Raw genomic sequence first — 22,936 nt, forward strand, 5'->3', positions numbered from 1 at the left:
AAAATACATTCCTGAATCCAGAGGGCAGCTAGTTGAGAAGATTTCTAAATATTATGCTTGTAGCATCTTTAGATAGTGGGATGAGGGTAGTAGCAAGCTGACAGATTTCCTGGTTTGAAGTTTGAATGTCTTTGGTGATGACATTGGGTATTATGATTAACTTTCTGAGTGGCCCATATACCAGTCAGACAAAGGAGCTGTTGTCATGATTTATTTGAAGTTTAAATTAAGTCATCCAGCTTCAGTTTCCAGGGGTTTGAGAAAAGAAAATTTCAGATAGTTCTCAGTGACTTCAAGTGAAGAAGGCAGAAGAAAGTTGGAAATATTAGCTTGGAGACCACCAGCCAATATTGAAGGAAGCTGAATGAACTGAGAACCCATACGGGATCGCTATAGTTTTCCACTGGAATTGTCTAGGGTCACCCCCATTTTTGATCTTATTAAGGTTATTCTTACTTCCAAAAAAAGTCTAGTTTCATTATATTTTGCCTGATTATTTTCATAAGCATTCCAAGTATGGTAATTGATCACATAGGCCTTTTAAAGTATTCTTTTCTGAAACTCTTCAGAAGGGATCTCAGAGCCTATTGAGGATAGGAAGCCCACCCAAGACTACCAGATTTCTACTGTAATGCCAGCATATTTGAGTGATTCCTCTCTCCTTGAAGTCCCTAAGGTATCTTAGGGTTTGGGGGCCTGCCAGGAAGTGAACTCACTTACTAGCCTATAATGCTGGGAACTCCGTAAGACCAGCCTGGTCATTCCAAGAATGGAGTTACTTTATGACCCCACCATACCATTCTTGGGCGTATATTTGAAGGAGTGTAAATCAATATACAAGAGAGATACCTTCATACTCATGTTTATTGTGGCTCTCTTCACAATAGACAAAATGTGGAGTCAGTTGAAGTGCCCAGCAACTGATAAATAGATAAAGAGAAATGGTGGATGATATTACCCAGCCATAATGGAAAATGAAATTATACCATTTCATGAAAATGGGTAGAACTGGAGATTATCATGCTGAGCAAGATAAACCAAGCTTGAAAAGTCAAAACATGGGAATGTTTTTACTCATTTATAGTTCTAAAATAATGATGATGATGGTGATGGGGCATGAATGTACATGGGGGACTGTCTTGAAGGAATCAGAGGGAGGAGGGAGGAGGAAAGGAAAGGGTGAAGAGGATGGAAGTGTGCTACATATATACGAATGAAAACAGCATAATGAAGCCCACTAAACCACTGTTTGAGAAAAGGGGAGGAGGGAGAGGGGGAATGGAAATATCATGGAGGGGGTGAACTTGTTCAAGGTATACTGTATGCATGTATGGAATTGTCACAACGAACCCACTCTTATTAGTAATGTATGATAACTCAAAACTAAAATATAAAATAAAACATAACAAATATAACCTAGAGAAGTTTAAATATTTCTTTGTGATAAATTAATTTTATGTATCAGCTGGGCAGGATCAAGGGATGACAGGATTAAACATTATTTCTTTATGGGTCTGTAACATGTTTCCAGATGAGGTTGCCATTTAAATTGGTAGCCAGTAAGGTAGATTGTCCGCATGCAATCCACTGAGGCATAACATTGATCCCCACATCTCAAAATGCTTGGAGCCTTTGGCCATCCTTGTCCCATCTTCCTGCCTATCTGCTGCAGCTGTGGCCCTTGTGCTGCTTTCCCGGAGATGCACTATGGGCTTGTCACCTTCCTGTGCTTCCCTTTCTCCATGTGGAGAGATGCTTTGAGTCAGGTTGTACTGCTGGCCTATGAAGTACTCTGTACATAGGGAGACAGTAGATTGGGACAGTGGGGAGCAACAGGATCTAGGAGGGAGCTCCTTAGAATCTCTAAGTATCCTGACAGCAGCAGGAACTATGAGTGGTTCAAACTGGCAATACCTCTGCTCCAAAGCCTGCCTTCTCTTCCTGTAGCTGTCAGAAGGATGAGTCTACAGAGGTGTTGCACGAATGAGTTGAAAGAGCATTAAGCCTCCAACAGGAAGTTGGAACTTGAGTCTGTGGGTAACTTTGGCTTGACTTCTTTTAAAAACATTTTTAATCAGGGTATATTGATTGTATGCATTGAAGGGTTTCAGTATGATATTTCCATATATGCACATACTATACTTTGATCATATACACTCCTTCTACTACTCTTTCTTATTCTCCTTTCCTCTCCTCTCTAGTTATTAAAAAAGGGGTTTCATTATGGCATTTTCATATGTTCATACAGTGTACTTGGATCATATTCATCCCATCACCTTTTATTTTCTCCTCTACCCTCTTATTGGTTCCTCTATCATTCCCCTTTTATATTCATGTTCCTTTTTCTTTAACATATAAGTGTCACATATAAGGGAAAATATTATTTAATTGTCTCTCTGAGTCTGCCTTAATTTGCTTAACATGATGATCTCCAATTCCATCTATTTTCCTATGAATGCCATAAATTCATTCTTCTTTAGGTCGAATAATAAATACTCCATGTGTATATAACCACATTTTCTTTATCTTTGACTGGACTTGTGACCAGGAGTGTGACATTGGTCAAAACTCCTGGTCTGTCTGAACATCAGTTTTCTCATCATAGCTGTTCATTTTATCTGGCAGTGGGCAAGATAAAGGATAACTTCTGACTTCTGACTACTCAACATGTCCATCTTTTTTTTTTTGTACTGGGTTTTGAATTTTGGTCCTCATGCCTGCTAGGTAGGTGCTCTACCACTGGAGTCACTCTGCCAGTCCTATCTATCCTTCTTGTGGGACTGGGACCCAACCTTCTTGTGGAACTGGGACAGAAGTTTGAAGATAAGATGATGTAATTTTCAGTACTATGTCTCTATCTTAAAATATGTTTGTTGTGATAAAATATCCATAACTTAAAGTTTACCACTTTAACCATTTTTAAATGTAGACTTTATGACATTGAGTACATTCACGCTGCTGTGCAACTTTCACCATCAGCATCCCCATAACTGCCTTATCATCTCACCTTGAAACTCTGCACCCATTAAACACCATCCCATTTCCTTATCTCCCCAGTCCCTGGCAACCTCCATTCTGCTTTCTGTCTCTAGGATTTGGACTACTCTTACTTCCTTGTGTAAGTGGAATCGCTCAGTACTTATATTTTTGTGATTTTATTTTACTTAGTTTACTGTCCTCAAGGTTCATCCATGTTGTAGAATACAACAGAATTTCCTTCCTTTCTCAGGTTCAATCATATTGCATTGTATGTATATTTCACATTTTGTTTTTACATGCATTCAGTGATTCTTAAATTCTATTTTGGATTAGCAAATCAGCAAAATTATTGATGCAAATATTAGAAGCAGGGGAGAACAAGTGAGGGAAAGGGAAGAGGGACCCAAGAGATACTTGCTGTCCTTGAGATGGGGAGGAGAGATGCTTATGAGAATGGTGATGGGACTGTGGGGGACAGAGGTACTGGCCTGGCATACCTCTGCCTTCTGTTCCCATTCCTGGGTCACTGACCTTGGATGCGGTCTGACAGAAATTCCCCCTCCTCCCTTTTTTAAGTATCTGTGCCATTTTATTTGGCTTTTTTTTTCTTCAGAAATTCCTTTATGATTAGGGCCAAGGCTCTCCTTGTTCCATCTTCTTTTTTTTTTTTCATTTTTCTTTTATTATTCATATGTGCATACAAGGCTTGGTTCATTTCTCCCCCCTGCCCCCACCCCCTCCCTTACCACCCACTCCGCCCCCTCTCTCTCCCCCCCTCCCTCAATACCCAGCAGAAACTATTTTGCCCTTATTTCTAATTTTGTTGTAGAGAGAGTATAAGCAATAATAGGAAGGAACAAGGGGTTTTGCTGGTTGAGATAAGGATAGCTATACAGGGCATTGACTCACATTGATTTTCTGTGCGTGGGTGTTACCTTCTAGGTTAATTCTTTTTGATCTAACCTTTTCTCTAGTACCTGTTCCCCTTTTCCTATTGGCCTCAGTTGCTTTAAGGTATCTGCTTTAGTTTCTCTGCATTAAGGGCAACAAATGCTAGCTAGTTTTTTAGGTGTCTTACCTATCCGCACCCCTCCCTTGTGTGCTCTCGCTTTTATCATGTGCTCATAGTCCAATCCCCTTGTTGTGTTTGCCCTTGATCTAATGTCCACATATGAGGGAGAACATACGATTTTTGGTCTTTTGGGCCAGGCTAACCTCACTCAGAATGATGTTCTCCAATTCCATCCATTTACCAGCGAATGATAACATTTCATTCTTCTTCATGGCTGCATAAAATTCCATTGTGTATAGATACCACATTTTCTTAATCCATTCGTCAGTGGTGGGGCATCTTGGCTGTTTCCATAACTTGGCTATTGTGAATAGTGCCACAATAAACATGGATGTGCAGGTGCCTCTGGAGTAACAGTCTTTTGGGTATATCCCCAAGAGTGGCATTGCTGGATCAAATGGTAGATCGATGTCCAGCTTTTTAAATAGCCTCCAAATTTTTTTCCAGAGTGGTTGTACTAGTCTACATTCCCACCAACAGTGGGAATTAGGGCCAAGGCTCTCCTTGTTCCATCTTCTTGACTTCTTGATGTAAGCTGTGGCCATTGCACAGCTTTTTCCCAAGCATACTCTGGACTTGTCCACCTTCCTGTGCTACAGCAGTCCTGCTAACACTACTCCAGCCTCTTCAGCAATGAGGTTGTACTGCCCAGAACTCCATCCCCAGTAAGGCCAGTGAAGGAGAACTACATTCTCCTCTGAAGACTCTCCCAATAAGCAAGCAGCACCTGCAGACAGTTGTGGGTAGGGAGTGCCAGTGTTCACTTTGGGAGACAGGCTGTAGAGACAGCATAGCCAGACAGGTAGGAACAGTTGGCCCTAGAAACCCTCCTCCCTTGAGTTCTCACAGGTGGCAGTGGAGGATCCCAGGCCCCAGCAACTTCTTCTTTTCTGGAGATAACGTTAGCATGAGTGGAGGCCTGCAGCCTCTCTGCCCACACAGGTGCTGGGAAAAGAGGACTGGGAAAGAAGAGTTGAGATGTTGACTCATAATCTCTGGATCATTAGAAGGATAACTTCTTATTTTTGCATTTTAGCTGACCTACTTGGCTTCAGATGCCCTCCTTTGGAGCAGCTTGGAAGGCTTATCAACAGAGGGGAACTCAGGAAAATTTTTTTTCTTGGGGTTTGTGGGCAAGAAACAACTAAAGGAGGCTGTGCTGTCTTTTCTGGACCTTCCCCCTCCCTCTCACAATGCTTCATTATGGTTAAGGACTCATTGGGCAAATGGTTGATAAAATGCCAACCCCCTTGTGTTACTTTATTTATTTATTTATTTTGTGGTACTGGAGTTTGAACTCAGAGCCTTCACCTTGAGCCACTCTGCCAGCCCTGTTTTGTAAAGAGTTTTTTTCAAGATAGGGTTTTGCAAACTATTTTGCCCTGGCTGGATTTGAACCAAGATCCTCCTGATTTTTGCCTCCTGAGTAGCTAGGATTACAGGTGTGAGCCACCAAGTCCTGTCCCCTTGTGTTACTTTAAGTGCCTTTGGGAATAAGGTGCAACTGAAGTGTAGAAAGGAGAGCAGGTAGAATGGACAGAAGAGATGGCAAAAAAGGGTGCTGCTTGAAGACACTGTTGATTACAGAGAAGACACAAAATAATGTTTGTTAAATGACTGAAAACAATGAGACCCAATTCCTTCTTCAGTCTCTATTTGCAAACAGTAAATAGGTGTATGAAATGAGAACTGAACTAAACCATTTATCCCTCATTGACTCTCATTCATTTAGTTACTTCAAAACATGCTTGTGTACTTGCTGAGTAAGTAAGGCTCTGTGGTAAACAAAGTAGGCAAGGATTAGGGATTAGTATAAGTGAAGACAAAAGAGTAAAATGTACCTATAATTTGTTAGATGGTGTTTGTTTGTACTAAGGACAGAAATAAAAACAAAGTGGGGAGCAAGGAGTGTTTGGTTGTGATTATGGGTGAAGATGAATATTTGGAGCTGTGTGATATGTATGGCAGAGGTGTGTGTGTGTGGTCTGTGTCGTGGTAATGTGTGTATTGGAGATGTGTATGTGTTGGAGGTGTGTGTGGTAGAAATGGGTGTGTGGTTGAGATGTATGTGGTGGAGGTGTTAGGTGTGTGTGCTAGAGGTGTGTGTGCTGGAGGTGTGTGTGGTAGAAATGGGTGTGTGGTTGAGATGTATGTGGTGGAGGTGTTAGGTGTGTGTGCTGGAGGTGTGTGTGCTGGAGGTGTGTGTGGTAGAAATGGGTGTGTGGTTGAGATGTATGTGGTGGAGGTGTTTGTGTGTGTTGGAGGTGTGTGTGTTGGAGGTGTGTGTGTTGGAGGTGTGTGTGCTGGAGGTGTGTGTGGTAGAAATGGGTGTGTGGTTGAGATGTATATGGTGGAGGTGTTTGTGTGTGCTGGAGGTGTGTGTGGTAGAGTTGTGTTCTGTATGCTATACTGCTATGTCCCAACCTAACACCTCTATGCAGGTGTCTCTCATAATACTTGACCTCTTTGCTGTGTCAGTGATCTTGGTTGTAGCATGTCATGAACAGCTTTCTTCTGAGGCATATCCGAGGAGTGCCTGTTCATCTTCCTGTGCTTCAGCAAGATCTGTCCAAATGGGGCCGGAATCAAATTTAAGCCTCAGAGCTGCCACAGTGATTGTTTTCTAGTATGTCAGATCAGGGTTTCCATCTCCTTGCCTCCCTCCCCTGTACCTCCCAAGCTTCCTTACTCAGTTAGAGGGAAGGTCAGATGACCTGCAGTGTCCTCTAAGCTCTTGCCTGGCTCTGCTACTGTTGCTTTTTTTGTTGTTGTTTGTGGTTAATTGGGTTTGAACTCAGGGTTTCATACTTGCTAGGCAGGTACTGTACCACTTGAGCCTCTCCACCAGTTCTTTTTGTGTTGAGTATTTTTGAACTGGCCTCAAACCATGATCCTCCTGATCTCTGCCTCCTCAAGTTGCTAGGATTATAGGCATGAGCTACTAGCACGGTTTTGCTCCTATTGCTCTTAATGATCTTCCTGCACTTGGTCCCTCATGCCTGTGACCAACTGCACTGACTTCTTACAGGTTGCTGAACAGTCCAGGTCTTTGTACTTGCTGTTCTCTCTGTCTGGAATAGTCTTAACTCATAGCCCTCCATCCTAAGGGTTTTGCTCAAATGCTACCTTGCCAGTCACATCACTAAGCTGTCACACCTGCCTCACTCATCAAGCCCCCTTTCCTTTATTTATTCCACAGTACTTGTTACCTTTAAACAGACCAATTATCAGTGGTATGGTAAGGAGGAAATGAATGTTAGATGGGGTAAGTTTGACAAAATTAAAATGTAAGTAGAACATTGAAATAAAAGGCAAAACCTCATCTGGTAATGCAAAGGCAGTAGATAGAAAAAAAAATCATAAAGATCAGGACAGAAACTAATGAAATGTAGACCAAAAGAACAATAAACAGAATCAATGAAACAAAAAGTCCATTCTTTGAAAAGATAAACAAGATTAACAAACCCTTAGCCAAATTGACCAAAGAAAGAAGGAGAGAAGTACAAATAATAAAATTACAGAGGAAATAGTGGCTATCACAACAAATACCAATGAAATTCAGAGGATCATTGGGGAATATCTTGAAACCTTACATTTTAATAAGCTATAAAATCTAGCATAAATGGACAATTTCTAGATACAAATAATCTACCAAAATTGAACCAAGAAAATATAAGCAACTTAAACAGTTCAATAATGAGCAATGAGATTGAAGCAATAATAGTCTCCCAACAAAGAAGAGCCCCAGATTGGATGGATTTAATGCTAAATTCTACCAAACCTTTAAATAACAATTAATGTTAATGCTCCTCAAACTATTCCATAAGATACAGAAGGAAGGAAAGCTACCAAACTAATTCTGTGAGGCCATTATTACCCTGATACCAACACTGAACAAGGTTGCAACAAAAAAGAAAATTACAGACCAATTTCCTTGATGAACATACATGCAAAAATTCTCAATAAAATACTTGCAAAGCAAATTCAACAACACATTAAAAACATCATATACCATGATAAAGTTGGTTTGATTCCAGGTATGCAAGGATGGTTTGACATATACAAATCAATCAACTTTAAGACAGTATATAAACAGTCAAGGACAAAAGTTACATGATCACATTAATAGATACAGAAAAAGCCTTTGACACATTCAACATCTTTTCATGATAAAAGCCCTTAAGAAACTAAAAATGAAAGGAGAGTGTGGGGGCATGGCTCAAGTGGTAGAGTGTCTGCCTAGCAAGCATGAGGCCCTAAGTTCAAATCCCAATACCACAAAAAATAAAAAGAAAAAATAAAAAGAATGTACTTCAACAGAACAAAGGCTATATATGATAAACCTATAATCAACATCATACTAAATGGGGAAAAATTGAAAGTACTTCTTGTGAAATCAGAAAAGAGACAACGGTGCTCACTCTTTCCACTCTTATTTGATATAGTATTTGAATCACTAGCTAGAACAATAAGGCAAGAGAAAGAAATAAAAGGGATACAAACAGGAAATGAAGAGGTTAAAACATCCATTTTTGCAGATGATATGATCTTATACTTTAAAGACCCTAAAGATGCCACCAAAAATCTCTTAGACAAAGTAGCTGAATACAAAATCAATATATAAAAATCAGTAGCTTTTCTATATACCCATAATAAACAGCTGAAAAGGAAAACAATCCCAGTTACAAACGCTTCAAAAAAGCCATAGATATAAACATAACAAAGGACATGAAAAAGCTCTACAATGAAAACTATAAAACACTGAGGAAAGAAATTGAAGACACCGGAAGATGGAAAGAACTTCTATGTTTATGGATTGGCAGAAGTAATACTGTGAAATGGCTATACCAACAAAAGCAATCTACAGACTCAATACAATCCCCATCAAAATTCCAGTGTCATTCTTCACAGAAATCGGAAAATGAACCCTGGACTGGGAAATAATGGAGTTTGCACAGCCTCTCCATGTAGAAGTTTGCATAGTCTCTTCTACTATAATTTTCCCAGTACCTGGTGTCTTGACCTTTGTTCTCACATCTCCTTGCAGAATACAACCTGCTTTGTCCACATACCAGCCCCCTGATGCAAAACTAGATAAAGTACCAGAGCTGTCAGGAGACTCCCTGATGCCAGATTCATCAATACCTTAGATAAGGTGTCCTGCATGCATGATTCCAGAACTGATGTGTTGTAATGAAACTTCTGTAGCCTTAGGAAAATTAGCCCACCAAACCTCATTCCTTTCACCTTGCATCAAGTATTGTTAAAGCTTGATTTTTACCTGAGTCTTTTCCTTGTACTGACCTATTAAAATAAACACTCTGGCTGAGGTAGGCGCTCATATTTCCCATCAGGAACGTGCAGCCCTCCCATCCCCAGCTTTTCTGTTTTATGTCTATAGGTCTCTGTGTGTCTTATTTCTCATTCCTCCCCGCTCTTAGTCAGGTTCATGCAGCATACCCACACAGGTTGTGGGCAGAATCCTATGAATTATACATATATATCTGTATGAAAGATTGACTAGCCAAACAAACCCTGAGCAAAAAGAGCAATTCTGGAGATATCACAATACCCGACTTCAAATTATACTACAGTAGAGTCATAGTAACAAAAATAGGTGGTACGGTACAAAAATAGACACAAAGACATTGGAATAGAATACAAGATCATGAAATAAGTGCATATACCTACAGTCACCTGATCTTTGACAAAGGTGCAAAAAATATATATATATACATTGGAGAAATGACAGCCTAACAAATGATTGGATGAATAACTTAAAAAATTAAACACCAAAAAGACAATAATCCAATTAACAAATTGGCAAATGAATAGACAGTTCTCAAAAGAAGTACAAATGGCAAATAAATACATGAAGACAATATTTACATAAAATAAAAATAAAAATATTTGGCTAAAGAGGAAATGCAAATCAAAACATCAATGAGATTTCATCTCACATTAGTCAGAATACTTACCATAAAGGAAACAAACAAAGAAATGCTGGGGGTAGGGATTGGAAGGGGAGTCAGGGAAGCAACTTTGATACACAGTTGATGGGAATGTAAATTAGTGCAGCCATTATGAAAATCAGTATGGAGCTTCCTCAAGAAACTGAAAATACCACCATATGATCCTGCTTTATCACTACTGGTTATATTCTCAAAGGAATGTAAGTTAACATACATTAGAGATACCTGAACACTTAGGTTTATTGCAGCACCATTCACAATAGCCAAGTTATGGAATCAGCCTAGCTGTGCATCAAAAGATGAGTGGATAAAGAAAATGTGCTATGTATTCACAGGTGCTGTCCAGGCTGGGTGGTGCTGGGTGGTGCTAGGTTGTAGAGTCAGAGAAGAGAGCACAGCGTCTGGCTTGGATCAGAGAAAAGCAGAGGCAGCTCACAGCTGTGCAGGGAGCAGTGAAGTAGGTCATTCTCCAACTCTCCAACTCCATGGCCAGGGTCACATTGTCCTAAGGGTAGAATCATCTATAGTCATTCCTTTTGAGCCAGGTTCTGCATTTAACATATTGTAAACAGCACAACTGTATTGTCCCCATTTCACAGATGACAAAAGCAAGTTTCAGAGATAGTAAGTAACCTGTGAGTATACTACACAACTAGAAATGGTGGAGACAGTGGACCCCAGGCTCCTGACCATTCTCTATATAATTCTGGGTCCCAACAGCTGTGCAGTAGAAGTGTGTGAGGGAGGAAGCTCATCTGCTGTGTTCTAGGAGCCAGGTGCAGCCAAAGTGTTCAGAGTACACAGGATTCCACTAGTCATGCAGGTGTGGTGTCTTCAAATGTCCTGTCCATTCCCCTGACAGAAATCATTTTTATAGGTGTCAAACTCAGTCTTTCCACAACTGAGTAGAAAAAAGCTCAACACAGCCTCAATGCATGTTTTGAGGGAACTACCATGTTAGATTAAGTGCTTGTCAGTCAAGGAATTCCCTTGGTTCTGTGAGAAGAAAGGGATGAGAGAGCAGAGGACTCAGAAAAGTAGAAAGTGAGAAGCCAATCTGCTTACTCATGAAGCTCAGTAACAGAACCCTGTGTGATGCTGAGTGCTCCTTGGTGGTCCCTTCTGTAGCTTGGCTGATTTTGAGGGTTGGTCAGTGCTGGTTGTATTCAGGCCTCAGACAGAAGAGGGCTATTTTACCACCCTGTACCTGAGGCTACCTCACCAAAGGCAACCAAGGTTTGTGTGGGTCCTTTCCATCTCCCCTCCCCTTTTTCTTCTCTACTCCTTATCCCTCTTCTGGAGAATGTTTGGGGCATATAAGTCAGTAGCAACACTGGATTTGGAAACCCTGGAAAAAATTAGTGAGGTCCTACTGAAAAACATTTTTCTATACTCTTGCAACACTCAAACACCAAACATACTAAACAATTCTTAGTTTCAAGTAAGTATTATGCATTTAATCAATTCTGACACTGTCAACCTGGAGCTAGCATCAGATCCCACAAGTTAGGGCTCAGTCCCACAAGATTGTTCCCATGTTAGATGCTAATTGCAAGTTCAACTTACACATAGCACTAACTGGTTATAAATCAGAGGTTCCCCCTCATGAAGTTTAATGGTTTGCTAGAGTAGTTCACAGAATTCATGGACCTGTTTACTGTGAAGGATGCAAGTCAGGAACAGTCAGATGGATGAGATATATAGGGTGCATCACCCTTCTAGCACCTCAATGTATCCATCAATGTGGAAGCTTTCTGAACCTCTTCCTTTAGAAGTTCTCTATGTAGCCACAATTAATCAAATTATTGGTCATTGGTGATCTGATCTGATCTCAGCAGTTGCATCTATGTTAATGTATAGCTTCATCACTCAAATGAGCATCCCTGGATACTGATTTAGTCTCATCTTTCATGCTCTTTATAATTCAAAACATTTTTCAAGTGTCTTGAAATCCTTACATTTTCCCTCCTTTGATTTTCTCCTTATAATTTATCCATAAAGACTCCAGATTATTAGAGATGTAGTTCCTTTCTTTGTTCAATGACATTTGTTAAAGCACAGTAAAGAAGTCTTTATTTAGGACCATCTTAATAGATAGAAGGAGCTACATCTGTAGGAATGCTTAGACCTCTACTCTTAGGTATCAGGCAATTGGATTTTGCTTTGGGGAGAGAATGGGCTCGATTGCAACTACAACATGGGCAGTAGGAATTTATAGCAAAGGAGCAGGATCTGGGGTTAGTGGATGGGAATTACTAAGAGAAACATTGGGGATAAGGGGAATGGGCCTGAGTCAAAAAAAAAAAAAGGGCTATTGGAGCTGCTCAAGTGGCAGAGCACCTATCTAGCAAGCATGAGGCCCTGAGTTCAAATCCCAATACTGTCTAAAAAAATAAATTGATATAATTTTCTGGAGCGCAATTTGGTAATATATGTGAAACCTTTAAAATCAACCACATTCTTCCTACCGGAAATAACATTTCTAGAAATTGATCCTGGGAAAATAATAATTCAAGATATATATATATATATATAAGGGATGTTCACAAAAGCATTATTGTAAATATTTACAAGAGTAACCTGGAAAAAATTAAAATATGATTCATCCATTAGGGAGTTTGTTAAACAAGTCATTGTAAGTGGAAATAATAGGTTACTTCTCAGTCATTATAAATGATGATGTAGAACTAAAGAACTAAATTTATTAATATAGAGAGACGTTGACAATGTATTAAGTGGAAAACCAAAAAAATTAAAATCAGAAGTCATAATGTGACAAATGAACACATTTTTGTTTAAAATGTAGGTGTGTGGTATGTGTCATATACAGGAAAATTCTGGTCAGATAATTGCAGAAATGCTGATACTGGTTATCTGGGGATAGAGGCAGAGTAGGCTGCTGGAGTGGCAGGTGATGAGCACTGTTTCCTTAACTGTTTTCTGCCTTGCCTGCAAAACAAAACCCTATAAACAAAGCCCTTTATATGTATATATATATATATATATATCTTTACAATGAACATATATTGTATTTATAGTCTGAAAAATATTAATTAAAAATTCACTAGGTTATCTTCTGTAATTATAAGATATGATTTATCCTCTCTCGTCTGAATTCATACGTGTAGCCCACAGTCTCTATTACACAATTTAAGACTAAATCATATGCATTAGTCATGACTTACTCACTAATGACTGTGTTATTCAGGCCTCATCTATGTTAAATGCAAGCTCCCCAAGACTGGAGATTGTTTTTTTTGCTTCTTCTGCTTTTGGAATCATTATAATAATCTATTACCATTCATGAAAATGTTAAACACAAGTTTATATGTTCCCATGGTCCCTTAAAAATGTGTTCAGACATTAGTCACCTCCTGCCCTTAGCTGAAAATTTGAAGTGGCCTCAAGGCCACTTATGCTTACTCTTTGTTATCTGTGATGGTTGGAATAACAGCTGCCCAAAGATGTCCACATCTTAATCCCTAGAACCTGTGATTATGTTTCATAACATGGTAAAGGAGAATTAAGGATGCACAAAGAAAAAGGTTATCAACAAGTGTTATAAAAGGAAGATTATTCCGAAGTATCCAGGCGGGCCCAGTGTAATTGCAAAGTCCTTATATGGGGAAAGATACAGAAGAGTAGCTCAGAGTGATGCAGTGTGAGAATGAATCAGTCAAACATGATGGCTTTGAAGATGGGTGAGCCAGTGAATGCAGATCTCCTCTAAAAGCTGGAAAAGGCAGGAAATGGTTTCCTAGAGCCTCCAGAAGGAGCACAACCTTGTCAACACCTTCATTTTAGTTCTGAAGGCCTGTGTTAGACTTCTGATTTCTAGAGCTGTAAGATAAAAAATTTGTGCTGTTTTTAAACTACTAAATTTGTGTCAATTTTTTGTATCAGCAATATAAAATTAATGCAGTACCTAACAAAGCCATGATTATTTTAATCCCCAAACCCAATCTCCATCCAGAAACAAAACCCTCTTCAAATTAGTCATAGGACTAATGATGGCAACCTTTTCCCACTCCACTCCTTCCCCCTTGATGGTGCATAACTCTGGGGTAAGGGAGTCAAATTATACGGAATGGACTCCCTTACCACTGTGTTGTGAGCAAGTCAATGTATTCTACAAAGGGTTCAACCAGAAATTTCTGTTTTATATTCACATGTCAGAAAGTGGAGCTGAATACAGAACTCTATTCTTCTTTCTTTGGATTTGTCTGAATTTCCTTGGCTCTTGGGCTATATCTGGGAATCTGATACCCTGATCTCTCCAGATTGGCAGCTGAGATCTGATCTAAATGCAGCAATTTAGCTCTACCTTAGGGATCCAAACTTAGTGACTTTGACCATCAGCTCAGCTTTCTTGATGGGGATGACACAGTGGTTGTAGAATGGGGTTACCTCTAGTCCTGCTCGCCAATCAACTCATCCTCATATTTGGGTATTTGGGATGTGTTCATTAGTATATCTATATCTATATACACATTTTTTGTAGTACTGGGGTTTGAACTCAGTGCCTCACGCTTGCTAAGCAGGTGTTCCACCACTTGAGCCACTTTCCAGTCCTTTTCTGTGTTGGGTATTTTTGAGATAAGGTATCTCAAACTATTTCCCTGGCTGGCCTTGAACTGTGATCGTCCTGATCTCTGCCTCCTGAATAGCTAGGATTATAGGTGCCACCCAGCTTTATTGGCATATTTGATAGGTGCTTCACATGGAACAGGTGAAAAAGAATTTCTGACTTCTGTCCATCCCACCTTTGGTTTGTTCCTCTTGTTACCATCTTCTGTGGCTTAGCTGATGGCACCACCATAGTTATAGTTGCTCAAGCCAAAAAAACCAGTGATCATCCCACAATCTTATCATGTTAAAATAATCTTAATTATCTTAATTATCTTGGAATCATATCACATTAGCTACATCTTTGAAGTATATCTCAGATTCCACCATTTCTCAGTATAGCCACTGCTACCCCTGGTCCCAGTTACCTTTATTCCTTCTCTGAATATCTGTGTAGACTCCAAGATTCCCTCCCTCTCTCTTTGAATTTGCCTTGTCTTCCGTTGTCTGTACAATAGTGGAGTGCTTGCTTAGCATTTATGTGGTCCTGTGTTTTCTCTATACCACAAACCCAGAACATAGCAGCTGGAGACTACATCCCTCCCATGTCCTTACCTTAAGGTAAGGACACTACATACAATGGACTGTAGGACTACAAATCAAATTTGAAAATCCCACACAACTGTGGTGTCATGCATATGGCATTCTTTATTGTTGGGTAGGCTGTAATTTAGCTTTTGGCGTCAAAGACCTTAATGTAATCAAATAACGTATAACTGCTGAGTTTTAATTAAATATCATTTACCAACATCTCAATTGTGCTATTTAGTCCCTGCTTAAATAGGATTTTTATAGGTAAGATCTCATCCCCCACACACATGGGTACACATGAATGTGCATATGCATACACATGAAGTAAACTAAATGACATAAATAAATGCCTGAGTTTAGCTTTCCACATCCATTTCTCTCCTTAAATACCTCTAACTGCATTTTTTATAAGTACTTTTAAAATTTTGTCAATCCCCTAAAGACTGCATAAACAAGCTACAGCAAGGCTTTTATAAAACTTATTCACAATGCAATGCACTTAATTTAAATATATTTTTCTAATTTTTCATTAAAACTTAGCCCATTTTTCTTTTCTTTTTTTTTGTGGCACTGGGGTTTGAACTCAGGGCTTTACCCTTGCTAGGCAGTTGCTCTACCACTTGAGCCACTCTGACAGCCTCCTGCTTCTCAATTAAACACAAGTTCAAAATAGGCATTTTTCAAAGAGTCTGGTATATTAGGCTGATTTTTTCCCAATTTCTATCACACAGTTCTTTCTCCTGCTTTGCACACACATTTTGAAAAATTTTTCAAGTTATTTGATTTTAAGTCACTGATGTAAATTAATTCAAAGTAATGCACTGAAAATTCTTACAAGTGCATAAACACTTAGACTTGGTCTTGACATTTTTGTTAACTTTTAATGAAATACATATGCAAGTATCCACATTGCAGTGAAAATTATCTCTAGATAATAAAGATTCAGAGGTGTTACCAATCATTTGGCTGAGGTCCTTCTGTTTTACCTGGATAGGAATCATGGGTTGTGAAACTCCTCCAGTCCTGGCAATCCTGGACCTCTGAGTGCCCAAGGCCTACGGTTAGACCCAGAGTCTTACAGCTCCAACCCCTTAGAACTAGGGCCCTGTTGTTCTAGGATTTAGAGGCCAGAAACTTATAACTCTAGGCTCTCAGGTTGGATGCTTACCATTCTGATTTAACCATCAGTGACTCCTTGGCAGCTGTTGTAATCCTGGGCTTCTAGCAGCAGCAGCAGATAGCAGGAAGCAATAGCAGGCAGCACCTTCTAGTATTATAACTCTCCTATATGTCTCTGCTGCCTCTGTTCCCCAATTTCTACCATGGCTACATTTTGGAAGTCTGCCCTTTTGTTACTCCTGCCACAAGTGGCACTGCTGCTTTCACTGCTGACTTTGCTGTCAATATCACTCTGCTCTTCCTTCTGACATCTACTCTTTATTTTACCAGCTCAGCTCACTGAACTAATAATAAAGATCAAAAGTAGGTTAAAAAAAAAGACCACTGAAGAGCCTTTTATTAGGCCTAATGTTGCAATATCAGGGGGCAGCACAGGAGGTGGTCTCCTGGCTCAAAAAGTGAGCTAGCAAATAGCTTGCTTATATAGCCAGAAAAGATGTGTGGCAAGTGTGTCTGCATCAATCATGGCACAGTCCTTTATGACTGATTTCACCAGTCACAGGCCTTTTGCTAGTAGATTGTACACACAGGCCTGGGTGAAAATGGCTACAGGGTCATCTAGGGTTTGTTATGGTTTGTGATGGCAAAAAGTTTGGTGCAAGCTGTTTTGAACAGTCATGGGTGAATAGTGTTTTTTGGAGTCAGAGCTGTGCTTTGGCAGCGAGCACCTGTGTTTGCCATGTAGCTTCCTCTAAATGTCTGTGGATTGTTCAAAGCAGCTGTGCTGGCATGAGGCCAATCTGGCTGGCTTCTTGCTTGACAGCCCTTTTCCGAAGGCATTAGGGCACTACAGAAGGGTCCAACAGCTGTCAATTAGGGAGCCAAAAAGCCCCAGTTAAAAGAAAAAATAAACATTAAACAATGCTTATCATCAACAGTGACTTAGCCATATTTAATAGTTCTCTAACAATGCTCAAATCCTGCCCCAGTTCCTAGGGAGTGAGGTTGGGCTCTCTAATTTGTCTCAGAAGCAGTCATCAAGAACTCATTACTTATTTAAAACTCACCTCCTCTCTGACCTCATTTCTTTGACATTCCTTATTTATTCGGGCCCCAGCAATGCTGATCCTCAAGGTGGCAGGTTTGCTCATGCCTTAGAGCCTTTGCAAATGCCATCCTCTCTGCTTTAAGGTTTTTGTTTTGTTTTACTTTTGTTACTAAGGTTTGAACTTTGGGCCTCAAACTTGCTAGACAGATGTTGTATCACTTGAATGATGACCCTTCTTCTGCTTCAAGTATATTTTCTTTTGAATTCTGTCTCCTTGGCTCTTCATATCTTTAACTTTTCCTTCTGAGACCTTACCTGACCAAGCTATTTAAAACTAGATTCACAACACTCTTCTCCCACTCTTTGCCTGCTTTGTTTTTCTCCATAGAACTTTCCACTTTGACATATTGATATATTTTATATTTTACTTGGCTATTTGCTGTTTCTGTCAGTAGAATTTAAGCATCACAAAGACAAAAGTTTTTTTTTTTTTTTCCCCTTTCCTTCATTTCCTTCTTTCTTTCCCTTGGCTCCAAGAATTTCACAAGTGGCAATGATGATTTTTTCCCCATATGTTTTGACAAAGATTTTTAGGTCATGGCACTGTTTTCCGTGAAGTACACTGTTTTATACACCTGATGGGATGCCAGATTTCAGAGGGATAAAGTCCTTAGCAGTGATTTTCAACTGATGGTGGTAGTGGTGGATTTTGCTCTCCAGGGAACATAAGAACTTTTAGTTTTCATAACTGTAGTTCCAGGAGTGTAGCATAAATACTACTGGCATTTAGTAGGCAAGAAACGTGGGATGCTCAACTTCCTACAATTAATGGTTGTACTTTTTTTCTGTGGGACTGAGGTTTGAATTCAGGACTTTGTGCTTGCAAAGCAAGCGCTCTACTGCTTGAGCCACATCTCCAGTTTATTTTGCTCTGGTTATTTTGGAGACAGTGTCCGGTGAACTGTTTGGCCTGGCTGGCCTGAAACTCGATCCTCCTGATCTCAGCCTCCTAAGTAGCTAAGATTACAGGTATGAGGCATCAGCACTAGGCTACACACACACCTAGTAGAGTGGTAAGATGAAATACAGGTACTCTCAGTTGTTTGAAATATAAACTTAATTATATTGTATGTGGCGATCCTATCCACAATGCACAGGACAGCACCTCACAACAAGGAATTATCCCGATAAAAAACGTCAAGGGAACGCGTGGAGGCTGAGAAATCTTGACAAACTGCAGGTTTTCAAATCCTGGTGTGCATCACAATCATGTTTTGTAAAGTACAGCCTGCTGAGCCCTCCCTGACAGTTTCGGATTCAGTAAGTTTATGTGAGGTTCCAGGATTTGCATTTCAACCGATTTCCCAGGTGATGCAGCTGGGGCCACATGTAAGAATTACCAACCCAGAGAAAAATAAGCCTGTGTTCCTTTCTGACAAGGAGCTGAAAAATTTTCTAACGCAGCACCTTGAGCCGTAGTGGTGAGTGAAGACTGTGGGAGCCGCCGGCATTCTGGAGTGGAGAACATTTCTGCGTGCCTAACCACTCAGTCTCTGAGGGTTCCCTCTAGGCACCTCGGAGGTCTCGGCATCTCGATGATCACTCGGGCCAGGGGCGTGGCTCAGCCTGGGGGCGTGGCGTGGAAGGCGGGCCCAGGCGCAGGGAGCTCTCTCGTGCCGGACGTTGCGCGGCCGCGACGCCCAAAGCAAGCGCGGTCTCTGGTTCTGTCTCGGCCCGTTCTCATCGTCCCGCGAAGCTTCGCGAGGCTCCTTTCTGGCCTGTCCAGGTAGACGTTTCCCTGTTTGCGCTGCCTGCAAGGTTCTGGCTTTAGTGCGGTAGCTGTGGGCTCTGCTGTTGCATTTTGTCAACGGTGTCCGAGATGTTCACCATCACTGACGTGCGGGGACGGTGGAAGACGGTACCCGGGACCCGGACAATAGGCCCCGAGCGTTGCACGCCAAGAGTCGCAAGGGGGCGCTGCGGGTGCAGGCCTGGGGGCGGGGTCCGGCCTGGGGGCGGGGTCAGGGCCGTGTGAGCTGGGGCGCAGCAGGCGTTGGGGCGGGGCCTGGCCGAGGAGGGACGGAATAAGTGCGGGGGCGGCCGACCCTGCGTCGGGGGCGTTTTGGACTTGGTTTACCTCGGCTTTGCTTTTGGGATTGCTGAGGTTTCAGAGGGTCTTTGTTTTTTCTTGTATCCGTATTTTCCTTTGATATTGAGATGGGAGAAGGGAGAGTGCCCATGTCTCACTGAGAGCACTCCTGAGCCATTTTGTACCTGATTTAATTTTGAGGCTTTTACACTTATTAAATATACTTTAAAAAATAATGTTTCATCGTGAAATATTTTTACAGTTAAAACACAAGTTGCATAACTAGTACAAAAAATTCTCATATGTAGTTCACTCAGATTTTCTTCCTTGCCCTGCGTTAACGTTTTATTTAACAGAACAGTGAGCAAAACCATGACTCGTAACATCTACAGGCCTTATTTAGATTTCTCTACTTGCCTTTACTCATCTCTTATTTGTGGTATAAGCTCCAAGACAGATTTAGTTGTCTGTCTCCTTGGAGAAGTTTGCGTTTTAAACAGGAGAGTGGCCATCACCCCTCTCCCCAAGACACTTCAGGGTGATCCTTGCAGCTCCAGGTTTCAAATCCAGGAGCTTTTCCTTTGGTGCCAGACCAGTTGGGAATGTCCACCTGGTCTCTTGGCATTTTAGGTGCAGGTGACCACCCTCTGCTTCTCCACCCAAGTCAGTCCCTAGCTGCCCAGGTTCTCTCGTACCTCAGTTTGACCGCCCACCCTTCACAGGCTCCTCCCTCCCTCCTTCCATCCCCTCAGTTTCTAAAGACTCCTTCGTTGACCATCTTCTTTTTCAGTCTGGGCTTCCTTTCTGAGTAATCTCTTGTGGCTTTGAGTTTTACACAAATCCTTACGGAGATTTCTAGTGTTGCTTTCATGCACAATGCACATGTGCGTTACAGCCCACATCAGTTCATATCTACCAGACCTTTTCACTTCTTCCAAGTCCCCTTCCCATAGTGGCCTTTGCCAGTTTAAGATTATTATGTTTGCTCCTCTACAGTGGGTACATCATGTTTTAGGTTTCCTTCCTTTTCCCTAATCCTCCCATGTGTCTTCTCCTCTTAGTGTGTGACTCATGCCTAGTAATATTACTGCATTCTGTTTAGGTCTGTAATCTGCATGTGAAGAAGAACATGCAATTTTTGACCTTCTAAGCCTGACAAGCCTTGCTTAAGATGATATTCTCCATTTCCATCCATTTACTTGTGAATGACAAAATTTCATTCTTCTTTGTGGCTGAATAAAATTCCATTGTGTATAAATACCATATTTTCTTAATCCATTCGTTGGTAGTGGTACATATTGGCTATTGTGACTAGTGCTGCAATAAACATGGGTGTGCAGGTGTATTTCTAGGCTTTCTCTTTATGCCTAATTTGTCTGTTTGTATCTCCATACCAGTACCATTCTGTCTTAATTACTACAGCTTTAGAATAGTGTCTTTAGTAAGGGAAAGGCCCCCTCTTTGATTGTTTCTGCAGGAATGTCATAGCTGTTCTTGCTCCTGAGTACTTTCATGTCGTAGAACACTTTGTCAAATTCCATACAAACAAAAAACCGTGGGGCTTTTAATTGGAATTGCATTGAACCTATATATGGAGAACATTACATTATATGAATCTATCTCTGAACTTGGTATGTCTCCCAATTTATTTAGGATTGATTAGAATGTCAGTTCTTCTTTCAAGGCTTAGTAATTTTGTTAGTTTGATCACCAATTTCTGAAAGAGGTGTATTAAAATCTCTCATTGTTATGATTGATATATCATTTGTTTTATCAATTTATGCTAATTAATACCATTATTTTCTGGCAATATTTATGCTATATGTTTTGAACTTATATTATCAGGAGCACACAGTTTTAAAATTGTCATATTTTCTTGATTAGTCAATCCTTTTTCACTATAAAGTGACCCTCTTTTCCTTTGGTAATGCTTCTGATTTATTAAAAAAAATTTGGCCAGGTGTGGTTATGCATGCCTATAATTCCAGCATTCAGGAGGATTGTGAGTTCAAGGCTAGTCGGCCTACATAGTGAGGCCATGTCTCAAAATGTAAGATAAACCAGTCCCACAAAGACAAGTATCACATGTTTTTTTTCACTTGTGGAAGCTAGGGTCAAACAAAACAAAACACAGCACAAGACAGGTCATGAAAGTAAAAGGGGGATTACTAGGGAGCTGAAAGAGAAAGAGAAAAAGGGAAAGGGTGATAAGAAATTAATAGAATGAATATGATACAGTACATTATGTGCATATATTAAAATGTTATGATGAAATGTACAACTTAATATATGCAATGAATTTTTAAAAAATTGTGGTAAAAAACTCACATAACATACATTTTACCATCTTAACCATTTAAGTGTATAGTTCATTACTATTAGCTTTTTCCACACCTTCCACCAGCTTCTGTTAAACAGCATTCTACTTTATGTTCTAAAGAGTTTGACTATTACCTTATATAAGTGGAAACGTACAATATATGCCTTTTTGTGCTTAACCTGTTTCACTTACCATAATGTTTTAAAATTTTGTCTGTATTATATAACAGTTTTTTTAAAGGTCAAATAATATTCTGTTATAGCCATCAATTCCATTCATCCTTCATTTTACCCTTGAGTTCTTCTGCCTCTTGGCTATTGTGAATACTACTACTTTAAACCTGGGTGGGCAAATACCTCTTTGAGATCCTGCTTTCAGTTTTTTTTGTTTGTGTATTCAGAAGTGAAATTGCTGGGTCATATATGGTAGTTATAGTTTTAATTTTTATAGTGATTGCCATACTGTTTCCCATTTACAAATGTGTACCATTTTACAATCCTACAATAGTGGACAAGGGTTCCAGTATTTTTACATCCTTGCTAGTACTTGTTATTTTCTGTTGTTTTGTCTATCTTACTGGGTGAAATATGAAACATGGTTTTCTATCTCTTAGTGTCTTCTATTTTTAATTCAGTGTTTTAGTTTTCTTTAATTTCCTTAGTTAAGTTCATTCCTACGTGTCTAGGTTTTTTCTTTTTTTCTTTCGAGGCTGTTATGACTAAGAATGTTTTCTGATTTCATTCTCAGCTCCTGTACTTTATTGGTATATAGAAAAGCTACTGATGTTTGTGTGTTTATTTTGTATACTGCTACTTTGCAAAAAGTGTTTATCAGAACTGAATTTTGGTGGAATCTTTAAGATCTTTTAAGTACAGGATCCTATCTTTTTTAAGTAGGGATAGTTTGACTTCTTTCCTGTTTTTAATCCTTTTTATTTCTTTCTCTTGCCTAATTGCTCTGGCTAGAAATTCAAAAGAATTTTTGAATAAGAGTAGGTAGAAGAGTGGACACCCTTGTTTCTTTCCTGATTTCAGAGGAAGTGCTTTCAATTTTTTCCCCATTCAGTGTGATGTTGGCTATAGTTTTGTCATATATAGACTTTATTATGTTGCCCTTCCATTTCTAGTTTCTTCAGAGCTGTTTTACATGAGAGGATGTTAAATTTTGTCAAAGGCTTTTT

The 22,936-nt window shown here is 40.0% G+C and overlaps 1 protein-coding gene across 5 annotated transcripts in view; it reads left to right on the forward strand.

Annotated features, from left to right (window-relative positions):
* The window catches only part of Pgbd2 (piggyBac transposable element derived 2), an 82,934-nt gene that overhangs the window by 40,815 nt on the left and 19,183 nt on the right, over nt 1-22,936 (forward strand). The window contains exon 1 of one of the 5 annotated variants that reach the window (XM_074056135.1): nt 18,999-19,133. The exons of 3 other annotated variants lie outside the window; for them this stretch is intronic. The gene's annotated coding sequence lies outside the window, so the exon portion shown is untranslated. Of the gene's footprint in view, nt 1-18,998; nt 19,134-22,936 lie in introns of those variants that run through there. One more of the 5 variants, XM_074056138.1, reaches the window with a different exon arrangement.

This window comes from Castor canadensis, chromosome 15 (genome assembly GCF_047511655.1).
Source record: "Castor canadensis chromosome 15, mCasCan1.hap1v2, whole genome shotgun sequence".
In the NCBI taxonomy this organism is placed as follows: Eukaryota; Metazoa; Chordata; class Mammalia; order Rodentia; family Castoridae; genus Castor; species Castor canadensis.